This window comes from Camelus bactrianus, chromosome 4, assembly GCF_048773025.1.
Source record: "Camelus bactrianus isolate YW-2024 breed Bactrian camel chromosome 4, ASM4877302v1, whole genome shotgun sequence".
Classification (NCBI taxonomy): domain Eukaryota; kingdom Metazoa; phylum Chordata; class Mammalia; order Artiodactyla; family Camelidae; genus Camelus; species Camelus bactrianus.
This window is the reverse complement of record NC_133542.1, coordinates 92,469,909-92,483,992: the sequence shown is the minus strand read 5'-3', so window position 1 is coordinate 92,483,992 and position 14,084 is coordinate 92,469,909. Positions and strand designations below refer to the sequence as shown.

At 36.2% G+C, this 14,084-nt stretch overlaps 1 long non-coding RNA gene across 6 annotated transcripts in view; it reads right to left on the bottom strand.

Annotated features, from left to right (window-relative positions):
• Window positions 1-2,946: 2,946 nt before the first annotated feature.
• LOC141577555 (uncharacterized) overlaps window positions 2,947-14,084 on the bottom strand; it is a 90,061-nt gene continuing 78,923 nt past the window's right edge. For 5 of the 6 annotated variants that reach the window (XR_012506798.1, XR_012506800.1, XR_012506796.1 and 2 more), the window contains one exon: window positions 2,947-11,302. This is a non-coding gene — a long non-coding RNA (uncharacterized LOC141577555). The remainder of the gene's footprint in view (window positions 11,303-14,084) is intronic. The other variant, XR_012506801.1, reaches the window with a different exon arrangement.

The following is a 14,084-nucleotide window of genomic DNA, read 5'->3' as shown; positions in this document are numbered from 1 at the left end:
CAAAAAACAATCCAATTAGAAAAATGGCAAAAGATATTTCACAGAAGTCAGCCAGGTGTCAAATATCCAATAGAGGACATGTCCAAAAGTATTTGTTGTTAAGGATATGTGAATTAAAATTAAAATAAAATATCAGTACACATCTACCAGAATGTCTAAAATTACAAAAACAGGGACAAAACTAAATGCTGGCAATGATACAGAGAAACTAGATCACTCATGCCTTCTGGGTGGAAATGTTAAATGGTGCAGTCACTCTGAATAAGAGCACAGAACCAAGGAAGTGAAAGACTTATATGTGGAGAACTACAAAACACTGACTAAGGAAATTAAAGATGATTTAAAGAAATGGAAAAATATCCCATGCTCTTGGATTAGAAGAATTAATATTATTAAAATAGCCATACTACCCAAAGCAATCTACAGATTTAATGCAATCCCTATCAAATTATCCAGGACATTTTTCACAGAACTAGAACCAATAATCCTAAGATTTATATGGAATCACAAAAGACCAAGAATTGCCAAAGCAAAAACTGAGAAGAAAGAATGAAGCTGGAGGATTAACCCTCCCAGGCTTCAGACAATACAATAGGGCTACAGTAATCAAAACAGCATTGTATTGGTACAAAAACAGACATATGGACCAATGGAACAGAAGAGAGAGTCCAGAAATAAACCCACAAACTTTTGGCCAATTAATCTTTGACAGAGGAGGCAAGAACTTATGATGGAATAAAGACAGTCTCCTCAGCAAACGGTGTTGGGAAAACTGGACAGCTGCATGTAAATCAATGAAGTTAGAATACTCCCTCACACTATACACAAAAATAAACTCAAAATGGCTTAAAGACTTAAACATAAAAGAAGACACTATAAGCCTCTTAGAAGAAAACATAGGAAAAACATTATCCAACATAAATCTCAGCAATGTTCTCTTAGGGCAATCTACACAAGCAATAAAAATAAAAGCAAAAATAAACAAATGGGACCTAATTAAACTTATAATCTTTTGCACAGCAAAGAAAACCATAAGCAAAACAAAAAGAAAACCTACAGAATGGAAAAAAAATATTTGCAAAAGATGAGACTGACAAGGGCTTAATTTCCAGAATATATAAACAGCTCATACAACTTAACAACAACAACAGCAAAAAAACCAAACAACCCAATCCAAACATGGGCAGAAGACATAAACAAGCAATTCTCCAATGAAGACATACAAATGGCCAATAGGTACATGAAAAAATGCTTAATATCACTAATTATCAGGGAAATGTAAATCAAAACTATAACAAGGTATCACCTCACACCAGTCAGAATGGCCATCATTAAAAAGTCCAGAAACAATAAATTTTGGAGAGGGTGTGGAGAAAAGGAAACCCTCCTACACTGTTGATGGGAATGTAGTTTGGTATAGCCGTTACGGAAAACAGTATGGATAGTCCTCAAAAGACTAAAAGTAGACTTACCAAATGATCCAGCAATCCCGCTCCTGGGCATATATCCAGAGGGAACTCTAATTTAAAAAGGCACATGCACCCAATGTTCATAGCAGCACTATTTACAATAGCCAAGACATGGAAACAACCTAAATATCCACTGACAGATGATTGGATAAAGAAGTTGTGGTATATATACACGATGGAATACTATTCAGCCATGAAAATAATAAAATAATGCCAATGACCACTGTAGATCCCCAGGGAATAATGATTAATGGAAAAAGTGAATCTCAAAAGATTACATACAGTAGGATTCAATTTAAATAGCTATTTTGAGAAGACAAAATTACAGAGTGAAGAATAAATTGGTGATTGACAGGGTTTAAGAATTTAGAAGGGGAGTTCCAGTTCCAGATAGCAACCTAGGAGGATCCCAAACTCACCTCCTCCTGCAGTCACACTGAATCAGCAGCTACATATGGAACACCTTCCTCTGAAAACCTGACTGAGTTCCTCCAATGTATCAGGTGAAGGAGAGAAGCCCACATCAAAGCAGGTAGGAGAGCTGGGACACAATCTGGTCATTAACTGCACTCCTTGTGTAGAGACCCACAATCGGGAAGAAACTCAAAACCCAGAGGTCTCCCCCAAGAGTGAAGGGTTTGATTCCCACATTGGGCACCCCAAATTTTAAGATCTGAATCATGAGCCCTGGAGATGGACGCTGAAAACATTTAGGTTTGAAAACCAACATGGCTGACACCCATGAGACCCATAAGATTATATGCAACTAAGAAACAGCTCTTAAAGGGCTCAAGCAGGGACTCGCCCATCCCAGGGCTCAGCACAGAGGCAGCAGATAGAGAGGTGACCATTCTTTATTTGAAGAGAGTTCATTTGCTGGTCTCGAAGTTTTGGACCCAGGGGCAGGCATCAGGTTTGGCTTGCATTTAGAAGCCACTGTCTCCATGCTTTCCCTCTGCCTTGTTCCAGCCTGTTGGTATCATCTTTAAATTTTTTTTTAACTCTAGGCATTTGTGGTTTTGTTTTGTTTTTCTCTTTCTTCTGGTAGGCACCATCTCTGTATCTTCCCTCTGGCTCACTCACAAGAGAACCAGCATCCTTGGAGGGGCACTGTTACACACACCTGTTGCCCCTGTTTTTTATATCTGATGCCCTGTGTTTGAGGTTGCCGTCCAGAAGTCACTCCTTGACTACCTGGCTCTGGAGGCTTGAATGTTGTCCTGTAATTTTTAACTATTTAGCAATAGGTTAACAATTAATTAAACTTGATTGTGTAGCTGGGAACAGATTTGCAGAGTTATTTACTTTTAAGCATCTATTTCTATGAATAGCGTTTATCAACTATAAAATGCTAGGCAGACATGAACACATGGTTTTAATTCCATTTTCATCCTTTAATCAGCTGATGAAAAGCCTCCATGTGGAACAGAAAAGAAATATACATGACACAAAAGTTAATTTCAAAAATGGTTGCATTTTTATTATACCTATGGCTTCATTTAGAAATATGGAACTCACACATGAGACTTTATGAATACATTATCGACTTAATTTCTTAATTTTTTTCTTTTAATAAACACAGAGCTGTTCATGAAAAGAAAATACATTCATTATTTTATAGAAGCCAGAAGGAAGTGACTATTACAAAGGAGTAGAGAATGCTATCTTTCATCAGCCCCATAAAACAGGGGCCCTTCATCTTCATCTCTTGTGATAGGTTTCCCAGAATGATGAATCAATAGGAAAGTGTTCATTATTCTCCCAATTCATTTGAACCAAGCCTGTGAGTTGACTATGAAGTCAAGAAACAATTGAGTGAAATCAAATGGTCCTGTGAGCAGTAGTTTCAGTACTATTCAAAGCAGAACCTGTGGACCTATCGATCCTAAATTGAACAAACAAAAACAAGCCCCCTGATAATCTCAGAAATGCACATATTAAAATTATGGTCCTTTTTAATTGTGATGTAAAATATCACAGATGGAATGGATTCAAAATTCTAATGGAGAGCCCATGTAAATACATCAAAAATTAATCCGTTAATTCTTTTGCCTATTATAAATTTCACGGGAATTTATAAAACTTGGAAGAGTGACAATGAGGAGCTGAATTTAAAAACGTCATTTGTAAGCATGTTGATAGATTGAAACATCATTTAAAGTGAGGAATCATATTTTTTTCTAAAAAAAATTTTACATCTGTGTATAATTTTTCTACTGTAGAAAAAATATCCTTCAAACAGGATGTTCTTTATTCTCTCCTTCATCTCCAATTGGCCTATTAATTACAACAGTCTACACTTTTGTATTTGGTTTCCCTAGAAATCCATGTATGAAGTCAATAGTTTCTAAGTCTGTCTGCCCATCAGTGTCCCAAACAGCCAACTGTAATTTCTGAGTCAAAATCATAGAAATGGAACTTGGAAATCTGAATTCAAAATATATATATTATATATATATATGTATCCATCCATCCCCAGGTTACATAGCAAATGTGGAACTACAGAGAAAAGAGTAAATTTTCAAAAGGAGGCATTTCTGTTCATTGCTAGCCTGCCTGTGGAAAGAAGAAATGGGAGGGGAAGATGAGTATCACCAGGGCTCAGCTTCCCAGTCTCCATGGAAACTCATTTTTATATCCCTTTATGTGGATTTATTAATTGTGTGGTAATGGAGGTTTTCTTTTTCCTGAGAACTACTCTCTTTCACTGTCTTTTCCTCAAGAATTTCTTTTAGGAAATAAAAAAGGATCATAGAAAAAAAGAGCCTGCGTACATGCGGTGAGAGCTCTGGGCACTTTGAGATGGGAGCGCTCATGAACATTCGATCCCAGCATATGGATTAGAATTTGCTAAATAGTGAATTTGTTTATTTTCCCTTACTTAAGTTGGCTGGGTATTTAGTCCTAACTGTCACTTAGTTTCATGTCCACTCCAAAGGCACCAGTACATATTAACAAGTTTTTATAGACATGCATACAGCTCTCCTTCTCTAAGGACCTGTCTCCTCCTGGGCACAGAGTTTGAGCAGTTTCAGATATTAACCATCAGTAGAAATGACAGCTTTTGGTCTACCTTGTGTATCTCCAAAGAACCCATCCAATACCCACTTACCTCCTGACAGAGAGGCACTCGTGCACACTTCTGTAATCCTCAAACACAGAAGATCCATGCTCTCCTGCATGTCAGGCAACCTAGTCCACTCCATTTGATGGACCTCAAACCTAAAATGTCCAAATATTTTCTCAGGCTGGTGTCCTTTGCCAACCTCTCCCACCCCCAACTCAGAAAATTCTCCTCAATCTTTTTGAAACCCACGTTCACACACCCAGACACACAGTACTTATTATATCTTGTGAGGCTGATGAGTGTGGAGAATAAAAACAATTAGGTGGAAAAGGATATGTGCTCAGTTTTCCCTTGTAAATCCACAGCAGAGGGATCACACGTAGACATGGATATGTGTACAGAGCAATAGTTTCTCAATAGCGTATTCCTGTATTCCATTAAACAAATACATGCTAGTTGAATATCTTGGTACCTATCAAGGACAAGAAACCTAAGACCTAATTATCATAACCCACAGAAATGAGAGGACAACATGACAGAGCTGTAGCAAGCTATGAACCGGGCGGTTTACTGTTCTGTCAGCATCAACTCCTACACTCATGCTCTCTCAAAGACAAGTGGCACGTTTGTGTTCCCTCCCCCCTCCACCTTGGTGCCCGTTTCTGCTTCTTCTCTGTCGGCTATTAGCTTACTTCCTGCTGGGAGGAGAGGGACCACCGTTACTGTTGCAGAACATGCACGTTTTGAATGGCCACACTTGAAGAACGTGTGCAGTATGGAAGGAAAACAAACCAGACAACTTTTTAGGCAACGCACTCGCCCCAGCCTCTCCTTACAGCAGTTTCCTCTTTGAGTGTGAGTGTGCTGTCCTGTGTATCTGCTCCATAACTAGCTTCATATCCCAACACAACATGTCCACATTTCTTGCACTCATGAAATTATAGACACCCATCAAACTTTGCCATGATGTGGTACGCGCACAGGCCACTGTTAAAGCAACAGCTATCAGGTGTCCAATGAGCAAAAATACTGGAACTTACATTGATGGTGATCGAACAGATGAGACATGTCAGTTACATCAAGATTTACAAGTGATGGAAGACTCAACCCAAAATGACCTATGTCAAATTGAACTTATTTATTCAAATGACTGAGATTTATTTCGGTATCTACCTTCATGTTTAGTTTATTCCAATTTATGTAGTTAGGAATTAGTTTTGCTCCATTTTTCACTCCTCACCACTGGCTTTATTCAAGGATTCAGTGGATCATTTTCTACAATGATAGGCATTGACCTTGGCCAAAAAGACAAGAAGCCTCTCTTTTAAAAGACCCAGCCAAGTGAGTCAGACAGAGAAAGACAAATATCACATGATATCACTTATATGTGGAATCTAAAGAAAAGTGATACAAATTCTACTTACAAACCAAAAACAGACTCATGGGCATAGAAAACAAACTATGGTTACAAAGGGGAAAGGCAGGGAGAATGGGGATTAACATAAGCACACTACTGCATATAAAGTAGATAAACAAGAACCTACTGTATAGCACAGGGAACTCAATCCAATTTTTTATAATAACATACCATGGAAAAGAATCTGAAAGAAAATATAATATTTATGTATATGTACAAATGAATCACTTTGCTGTATACCTGAAACTAACATTATAAATCAACTATACTTCAATAAAAAATAAAAATAAAAATAAAAGACCTAGCCAAAATCTAAGTAGGTCTTACTGGCATCAGGTAAGGTCAAATGTTCATTCCTGAATCCAATTTTTAGGGCCAGAGGAAATCACTTTTTGTTTGTCTTATCAACTCCATGATCCTTGTCTATTTCTGGAGTTTGGAAGTAGAGTCAGCTCTACTTAAAACTCAAGAATTAAATTTGAAGGATGAATTGGTAGCCACAAAATAATCTGCATACTGTTTACCAGGGCAAGAGTGTTTGAGTGTTGAACAGCCATGTGAAGAGATCTAACTATTACATCTGCAGTGGCAAAAACTGGCATCCAGGCTACTACTAGCCCACATCCATCCATGGCAGACATTTTTATTAATCTTGGACCCATCTCCTGCACTCACAATCTATTTCAACTTACTCTCCAGGAAATAGCTTGCAGTTCATCAGAGAAAATTTATATTATACCCTTTGTTATGCCATACATGATAATATTCTTAATGACTGTGGATAAAGCCTGGAGGATGTGTTGATAACTCATTTTTAATCTTTCACCTTCAAATGTACCTAAAACCTTCTTGAGTCTACTTATATTTTTGACTTTTCCACCTCTCAGGATAATTAATTATCTTCATACCTCTATTTCTAGATGCATAGCAAGCAGTCCGGTCTACTCTCTATTACACCTGCCTTAACATCTTCAATTTAAGATTGAATTTTCAGTTAAAGAATAGAAGCATTCAGATGTTAAAGACCCAAGTGTCAGAAAGACGCAGGCAAAAATTGGAAACAATTTTTTATCTCCGATGATATGTGACTAAACAAAGAAACAGAGCTGCACATATAAAGGAAGAAAAAATTATCTCATGTGATAGAAAATTATTTATGGATAATATTTGAATTGCTGCACAACTTGTAAAACTGCATAAAGGCTTGTATTACCATGCACATCCATACAGTTTAACTTTCTGATTTTAACATGTTAAAATGTCATTCACTGCTAGTGAATGTAACAAAAAAGAAGCAGACTCAAGGATAGAGAGAGCAAACTAGTGGTTACCAGAGGGCAGGTGGAAAAGCAATGTAGGAGTGGAGGAGTAGGAGGTGAAACTCCTGTGTGTGAGATAAGCTACAAGGATGTATTGTACAATCTGGGGAATACAGCCCATACCTTGTAATACCTGTACATGGAAAATAACCCTTAAAAATTGCATGAAAATAAAAGTATTTAGAATTTTTCATAAGTTCACTAAAGACATGTTTAATAAGAAAGAATTAGACTTAGAAGAATATATTTGAAAATTGAAATGCTTCAGCTTCATTGCAACCTCAATACCTAAGAAGATAACAATGAAGAAGGAATGACGTTTCTCTCCTACCATTTAAAGTATCATTATTTCACTAAACATCATATTTGCCCTAAATTGACAAAACTTGAGTTGTTAGAATACATTCCAAATAAAATGCAAATCAAAGAAATTCTGATATGAATAACAAAAAAAAATCATAGAATGACTCCCTTTACAAACTTCAGATTTTTTTTCAAATACAGACACACAGATATAAGAAATCCAGGTATTAAGATTCTCTCTTGGGTACTCTGTGTGTGTGTATTTGTATACACCCTCTGCATATATATGCACACATAAGATAGATAGATCGATCGATCGATCGATAGATGCACTGGATATACACACACATACAGAGCATGCAAGAGAGAAACCTAAGAGTTGGATTTTTTATTTCATTCTGTAAACAACACATGAAGATGGTAACAGTGTTGTAAAGGTGACAAGAATCGTTTCATGGCAACGTTTGGCATTGCAGTGCTACTAGGAACAGCTATAAATATAGTGTGAATCTCTAATAAAATGTTATGACAGTTAGTTTCTTTTCCATGTATCCTTAAACAGGAGCTTGTTAATATTATCTAATTAGTTGACTATGCTTAAGTACTTATAGGATCACGTACCTCCATAATATCACTTGTTTTTTAAAAGTACATCATTTCCAAGGTCATGACCCACTGCTATGACAGTTAGAATAGCTCGACATTCTGTGTTAGTAAATAAAGAAGACACTATTCTATTTCCGTGAGGCAACTGGCAATTATTCTTTTTAATCAATTTGGCAAAAGTGGTAAATATCCAAATGACAAATATATGAAGGATCTGAATTCTATGTACAGAGGCCAGCTCTTTTCTGATGCCCTCAGACAGAATCAATAACTCTAACATCTGCATTCCTGTAACAGTTTATACAGGACTTAAATATGACGCTAACTAGGTTGTTTAGCAAATATACACATTAGCATATGTTTTCACCCAATATTGGGAGTATTTTAGGGTTTAGAGACACTTTTTTCCTTTTCTGTATTCTCAGCACATTCAGCACATACTTGGTGTTCAGATGACAGTTTTTGGATTTAATATGAAACAAAAAAGAAGGGTAGGTGTTTTGCATACATTTGTTAATAAATAGGGTGATAAAAAATATTGCAAATTAAACTGACCATTTAAAGGCAGAGTTTATCCTCTAAATTCTAAATTTTAGTACGTGACATCATGATGTTAGTTCTCCAGGCACAAAATCTTACCTTTAGTTTTCCCTATGTCATCCTCTTCATCCATTCCCAACATGTCACTAAATTCCTTTGTACTTTGTTTTATGATATTTGTCCAATTTGGCTTTTCCAAGCTCCTGATTTTAGTTTTATGTTCCCTGATTAAATATCAATGCTACCACATTAGCCAGGCTTCACCTAAATGTCACGTACAAATTTATGAACCCACAGCACTATTACTAAATACTTAATTGATCAACCATTTTGTATACATATATTTATTTATAAAATACAAGTGTGTGCTAATTAAATAATAGTTAACACATTCCAAATAAAGGTAATTACTAACAGTATGAGAATAAAATGTAGATAAAGTAAATTCTGATCCTAATGAATTGAAATATGCACCTGTGGGAATGTAATGTAGTGTAAAAGACAACGGATCTAAATGTTTGATTTCTTATTTTTAATTTCCCCTGGTCTCCTACACATCCAGCACTAGGTACCTTCTGAAAATACTACTTCCTGCAGGCTAGTGCCCTGAACAGAAATCTACAATGTTTAAGCTTAGAGTCCTCAAGTGGCCATTTAAGTATTTCTACACGGAGGTCCTTTTTTGCCAATCCAAGCTTATTCCTTGCTCCATACTCCTCAGCAACACACACACGTGCACACCAATTCTTCTGTGTTATTCAAATAATGCCTGTTCTTGCTAGTATCTTTCTCATGTAGTGTGCTCATTCTCTTCTCTCTCCTGTCACCTGCACCACTCCTCTTGCCTGCATCATGATGCTCACACCAGCGCTACCCCTAGCCTGCACCACGTACCCTTCTGATCCAATGTACCCATGCCCAAAGCCTAGTATTAGAAGACCTGCTCAGTGAAGTTCTCCTCAAGTATGATGACACAATTCAATCATGCCTTTAAAACAACGGTAGCTTAGGGGTCTATTTCATCACAGAGAGATTCTTTTTTTTAATTTTTTACTTAAGTATAGTTGATTTATAATGTTGTGTTAGTTTCAGCTGTACAGCAAAATGATTCAGTTATACAGACACACAAACACACACACACACATATATATATTCCTTTTCAGATTCTTTTCCATTATAGGTTATTAAAATATATTGAATATAGTTCCTCATGCCATACAGTAGGTCCTTATTGTTTACTTTATATATAGTAGTTTGTACCTGCAAATCCCAAACTCCTAATTAATCCCTCTCCTCCACCCTTTCCCCCTTCAATAACCACAATTTGTTTTCTATGTTTGTGCATCTATTTCTGGTTTTTAAATAAGTTTACTTGTATCTTTTTTTTCAGATTCCACATATAAATATCATATCATTGTCTTTCTCTGACAGAGTGATATAATCTTGATTCTTTTTCATGAATATATCTACCAGAGTCAAACACCTTTCTAGTATTACACACACACACACACACACACACAATTTAACTTATAAGCATCAGAGAGTAGTGGTGTCAGAGCAGGTGTATATTCGTTATAATTAGATCCTAAACCAATAAAACTACACACAGTGGATTTTCCATAAATGCTATTATTACTGATAATAATTAACTTCATTATAACTCTAGTAGGATCTTAAACAAGCACTCACAAACTAATATAGGTATTCGCAGTAATATTTAAGGCCAGTGAAATTTCCCACTGTAGAACAAAGAAAAATAAAATGTGTATATGACCATTTGTATGCAGCCAAATTTTGGGAACATTTCAGTGCTTTATAGGGACCCCAGCCTTTCTGAAATACTCCTCAATACATTTTTTATGTGAAGGAATCCCACTATTTATTTTTTTGGTGATTTGTGGACACATAGACTTAACCAGAATCATCTTCTGAATACCAGTGACAATTATCAAAGGCCAAATCTCTCTGGTATTAAAACACAGTAATCCTATTCTGGAATTGAATGAATAATTTTATATCAAGTTGGAACAGATGGGTAAAAACAGAGCAAACAGATGCCTCTGGCTAACAAGTACATGTAAAAAGGTAAACTTTTCTCCATTTCTCCGATTTTTCTTTTTACTGAGACAATCATGCCCTTTGGCATGACATAATGGATTTTATTTTTAATAGGAGAGTTGTTGACAAATGTAATTATTAGAATGTCTGTTTTCAAAGATGTAAGAAGAAATAACTCTTTAGAAATTCCTAAAACATTTTTAAATAATTCTTTTGGAAAATCTCACCAATCTACCAAATTATGTGCCAACACATGAGAGCCTTTTCCTCCATTTGGCCCTTTTGGAAGATTTTCCAGAATCATTGCCTCTTAGCAACGCTCCTGCGCACACCTGGTCAAAATCGACATCATTCTGGTCGCTTCTCTGACGTCCAACTCCTTGAGTCACACCCCGATTTGGCCTCTTTGACTGAAATGAGCACTGGCTTCCAGCTGGAATCACAGATTTGGCCTTGTCACTGGATGTGTCATTTCTGGATTTCTTGTGTAAATCAAGCTGCTTGCAAAGAAGATGCATGAGTCCTGGAGGATGAAGGGGACTATTATTTATTTAAAATTATGGGGGAAAAAAACCCTGTCATTTTGTGTATATTGATTCTTATGTGAATAATGCACTAAACATTCTGTGAAAATTTGCCTGGGTCATTTATTTTTCAAAAAAAATTCAGCAAGAATAGACAATATTACTGTAAAATTTTTTAAGTAAAAATGCATATACATATGACATTGCTACCATTAAATATGATTAATGTGGAAGGGAGAATGAAAGCAGTCATGGGAGTTGTTTAGAAAAACCAAGTAGATTCTGAAACCTTGGCTAACATTGAACTTGGAACTATTTTAAAAGAAAGGCAATTCTGGAAGGATTTTCATCAAACTTAGAACTTAATGCTTTGGACTGAATATATACTTTGGAATTAGATGGTTTGAGGTGAAACTCTCAGCTAAGTTATGTTTAAAGTTGGACAAAAAGTCCATTACTTACTAGGGTTTTTTTTTTCTTCTTTCCTTCCTTCCTTCTTTTTTTCAACCCTCCTCTCTTTCTTTTATGCTACCCTGAGGTTGCAGCATTGAACTAATCATAATCTTTTCTGCATCAAATACGTGGCTCATGCAAAGACCTGTTTTCTTTTTCTTCTTGCCTGCCTACCTCCCTTCCTTCTTCCCTCCCCCTGTATTTCCTCTAATTATGTAATGTTACACTCCTTAACCCTTCTTACCTTCATCTTCTTGATTGGTTAAAATCAAAATACTAGCATCTACCTTACTGAACTGCTATGAACAGGGCACTGGCTGAGTGAAAGTTTGCCCCCTGCCTTGTTGTGAGCTGGCTGGTGTGACAGGAACAAGGGTCAGAGCTGGGGGTTGGGTGCTGTGAAAGAGACCCCCGTCCCCCTCAGCCAGCTTTGCTGCGGGTCACTGGGCGCTCACTGAGCAAGCCCTAGTAGCCTATTTAATTCTTGCCAACTCAGTTGCAAAACACTTACTTTGAAAAAGAGGAGACCTAAACAAAATCTGGACAAGAAATTTGTATTTTTTTGGCCAGCTAGACATCTGTTTCCTGTTAGGCAGTGACATACATGATATAAAGCAGTTCCTTGATACAATTCTCTACACTATGATGAAATTCAGCCTATCATGGCATGTGTTCCTCTTATTACAACTGTATACACTATCTATGTGTATAAAGGGGAAATCATCATAAAGCTACAAAGAATATTGAAAACTTTGCAATGGGGATTTATCATAGACAGAAGAACCTTTTGATTACTTCTTTGTTCTTGAAAAATAACTAAATACAGATTTTCTTCAGCTTATTTAATGTTTTGAGAAGACAAATATATTAACCTCAGAGTTTATGAGCGTGTAGGTCACAATTGAATGTGACTAGTCATTTCCATCCCGTGCCCTGGCCGCGGCTCTGCCTGCTGGTGTATGAGCATCATTACCAGGCTCTCAGAGTGCCAACAGTATGTCTCTTTTCTACTCACTGTGCCAGCAGCCGGATATGCAATCAGTGGAGCTGAGAACACAGACCCTCACCCTTAAACCCCATGGAGATCTGCACAGGATAGGATACCCTTGCTGAGCAGACATGCCTTTATGCCTCCTCCTATTTAACTGGTAATTTTTCACTTACTTGTATATGATTAACAATGAAATTGGAAATGTAAAGCACATAGACAAGGTTTACTTGTTTATATATTCATTTAGGAATTCTTTATCAACATCTATTAATTAAGAGCTCATTTAAAAGACTTCTTGTTTAAATCTATTTGGAGTAAAATGACAAAGTGATGATACCACCTATTGCAATTTTATTTCTTTTTTGCCACCATCCTTAAAGTATCCCTTGTGTTTTCCTAATTTAATTTTAAAAATGGACTCTAAGTCTGTCTGAACAATTTTTGTCAGGAATTAATTCTGTCACTCCTTTTCTAAGCATAAACCTTACTTTCTGTACTTTTGAAAAAAAATCCCAGACAGTAGATATGATATAAATGCCCTGTATTTCCTTATTGCTATTCATTTATATTTTGCATTCCCATTTCTAATTTCTAAAAAAGACCATGTGTTTTGGAGTGTCTGTCTATTCAGCATTGTAAATGAAAGTTCTATCCAGTAAAGAAATAAATGAAGAAATAAAAAACTAAATGAGAAATTACAGGCATACCATTTGCAAAGGAAGATATAAATCTATCTTTAAACACTTAAGACATGATCCTGCATTTAGAAAATCTGAAGAAGTTCACACACGTGAACACAGACGCACATGCACACACACGACTGCTAGAACAAACAAGCGAGAGTCTCAAGGTTGCAGGAAGAAATTCAAGTACAAAAAATAAACTTGCATCCTAAATACAAGGAGTGAACTTTTGAAAATTCAAAATCACATTTAAAATAATCAATTACTTAAGAAAAAATTTAACAAAAGGAGTACAAGCCTTCTATATTGAAAATTACAATATATGCTGAGAGAAACTGAAGATGATTTAGTTCATAGAAGCACTATATACAATAGCCAAGACATGGAAACAACCTAAATGTCCATTGACAGATGACTGGATAAAGAAGCTGTGATATATTTACACTATGGAATACTACTCAGCCATAAAAAGTGATAAAATAATGTCATCTGCAGCAACATGGATGGACCTGGAGATCATCATTCTAAGTGAAGTAAGCCAGAAAGAGAAAGAAAAATATCATATGATATCACTTATACATGGAATATGAGACTGGACAAAACAGAAACAGACTCAGACATAGTGATAAAATCTATAGTTACCGGGGGAAAAGG